Source organism: Cupressus sempervirens, chromosome 3 (genome assembly GCF_028749045.1).
Source record: "Cupressus sempervirens isolate cs-2001-9-10 chromosome 3, ASM2874904v1, whole genome shotgun sequence".
NCBI classification, from domain to species: Eukaryota; Viridiplantae; Streptophyta; class Pinopsida; order Cupressales; family Cupressaceae; genus Cupressus; species Cupressus sempervirens.
In genome coordinates, this window is record NC_143120.1 from 180185741 (window position 1) to 180188827 (window position 3087).

At 31.4% G+C, this 3087-nt stretch overlaps 1 pseudogene; it reads right to left on the reverse strand.

Moving 5' to 3' along the window:
• Positions 1-874: 874 nt before the first annotated feature.
• Positions 875-1867, reverse strand: LOC149565371 (aspartyl protease family protein 2-like; annotated as a pseudogene).
• Positions 1868-3087: the final 1220 nt, after the last annotated feature.

Genomic DNA, 3087 nt, shown 5'->3' on the forward strand with positions numbered 1-3087 from the left:
GAATATACCAGTTGTTGCTCTTTATATAATTGTCTGATTCATGTCTTTCTCTAGATGTCAATGCTTACTATATTGATTAATATCTTGTGCAATATGAAATTTTTTTGATGAAAGTTTTGAATTAATTGTATAAATAAGTTGTATCTTCCATAAATATCCCTCCCATTACTGATGTTGTTAGTAATATTAAAACTGTTGAAGTTTGTTGTTCTCTACATCCCTAAATTTTGTATGGTTATTATTGCATTTTGACTAGTTTGCTAATGATTTCCCTTCTTGATCATTGTAGACATGATTTTTTCTATCATTAATATTAATATAATTGTTTGATAAAAAAATAATAACAGGTTTTCTTCTATTAATAAACTAAGAAGGATAAAAGAAATCTTTATCTAGTTTCAACCTTGGAATAAAGAAAGAGTTTGTAATGTTCAACTAAGAAGTACGTTGAAATTTATTGGTCCTTCAAAATTTAAATGGAGGTAATATATAATTATTTTTTTGAAATTGGTAAAATTAAGTTGATAAAATGTGTATGTGGGGCTATTTTTCATTGAATCAAAAGAAAACAATGCCTTCTGAAACTTGTCCTCTTATTTTTAAGAACCTTGTGCTGCACTTTGTCATCGTCCTTGAGTCACTGTGAAGGTTTTCTTTCCAATACTCCAAATTATTCTTAGTTTTATTTTTCATCAAACTTGGCATATAGATATAATCCCTTAGAAAATAAAGTGTAACAGACAAGCTTCGTGTCTGACAGATGCTATGGCTAGCACATGTACATTAAGGAGCATATTCAAAATCAAAGGAAAATAAATTGTTATCTATAATGATAGCACTTCAAATGACAATAATCTCAAGAAAAATGTACATCCTAAGATGTGGGACAATCAATATGAGAAAAATCAATTCTAGAAAATTCCCTATCATACATGATAAAAAAAGTTCTGCTACAAAATCTTACCAAGAATAGAGAAAACAGTAAGAGAAGAGACACCCTATAATGTCAGGCACTAGTCATTAACAACATTGATGAAATAGTTTAAAGGAGGAAAATTAAATATTGTGCCACCCTTGAAAATAATTGTAAGCTTTGGTAATTAGAGTTTGGAAATACCTGAGACATTGAATCATAGATCAAATTAGCTCTGTACAAGTCTTATTCTCAAATACAATAGTCATTTTGAATGTTGCAAGGATTATCTCGTATGTAGGCTCTACAATAAAGGTCAAGGTGGTGTCAAAATCAATGAAAGTTCTCCCATTTCCCTGAACATCAATACTCCAAACCTTGGGATGGATGGGAAGAAGAACCCCATCAACAAAAACTTTCTTTATCCCAATGTAGTAAAAGGTCTTTATAAATATGTTCCTTAGAAAAGGAGAGTAGCTCATCGATTTCTTCAATGACTACCTCAATGGTGTCTGCCCCAATATAAATTAACTTGTGTGGGGGGAGAAATAGTGTAGTCCACCAAGTAGTAAGAAATTTTATTCCAACAAGTTTAGCAAGTTGTGAGGTGAATAAAATAGGCCCCTTCCCCAACCCCATTACATAATATATTCCAATAAATGCTTAACCTATAAAACTAGGTCCTCAGATTTTAATCCCACAGCTAAATGCCACATTGGGGATTCTGGTACTCTCCCCTAAGCTTGTATTGAGTGTTTCAGTCTCCATAGAGAAGATCCCAGTTCTATCAGGGAGATTTGCATAGATATGGTAAAACATGCATGAACTATGGATCCTTGTGCAATTACATGAAGAATTTGAGAGAGGAGAAACTAGTTGACAGATTGGTGCATAGTAATGTACTAGCGTAAAACTTGACAAATGCCCTGCAAAGAAGGTTGATCCAGGACTCATATGGAATTTCCCTTTACAAGTAGATCACTAAAGGGTAAGTATATTTATTAAATTAATAGGAGTTATATTGGCTTTTGCATATATTCTATATTAAATCTCAAGCTTATATTTATTTGTACATAATCGATGGTGCATTTTATCAAATCAACTTAGTTGATTACCTTTTAACTTGAAGGAGTCCATGCAGTAGGAAATGGGCCATTCAAAAAGTTTTAATTGAGGTTTGTGGAACTTTTCTAGAAGATCTTCCTCTGTACTAGGTAGTAAGTATTATGCAATTAATATGGAATTATTTTTTTCCTTTGTAGTGCTTCTCCTTGAATAAACTCTGTGTTAAATTCAAGGAGTGCATGATGCTTGGTGTATATTGTAGGCCAAATGGTGATTCCTTGTTTCAAAGTATAATTTATTCAAAAGCTTGCTCTACCCAATTTATAGAAGAATTATCTTTGCACTATTTAGTAAGTATAATTTGTAGTTGATATGAGATTTATACTTTATAAGTTTATTGTCTTTCTTATATTATTTCTTGTAATGAATTCTTCGTAAGTATTTTATTGTCATCATAGATGCATTTTTCACATGAAGTCAACTACCTTATATCATAATAAATTGAACTCCATTTTAATAGGAATTTGATAATTTAGATGACCTCTGTCAACTTCTCTAAAGTGTATACATTTGCACTGTCTTCGTAAGGTTTAAAATAGAAAAAGATAGAAATGGGAGCTCAAAGACCTTCAAAGCCTCTAGCAACTATGAGGTAAGTATTGAAAGCTTCACTAAAAGATTGAAGCACATATCGAATTTGAATGCTTTTATTATCATAGTTGAGAATCTACAAATTAGAGTTCACATAAAGCAACAAAATATTCCTTGTTGTTTATGTTTATATGTTTTTCCAACATAGGATTCACTCCACATTCAGGTAGAATATTCCCTGTTGTATACGGCTTTCAATTCCAATATATCTTCAACCTGTGATCACTTCTGCACCCCACAAAAATGCATATGCACTATTAGCGATTTATAATACTTGTTAACAATTTCATCCCATGAAGGTTAGGTCTCTACATTCATGGGATGATACTCATTCTACCTAAAGCGTTATTGCAATAGTAAATTGAAATCAAGAGTAACTATTTTAAGTCAAGACTGGTATGACAACAAGCCTACAATGTTATGAAACATATCAATAAAACATAGTAGTTCATGCATAA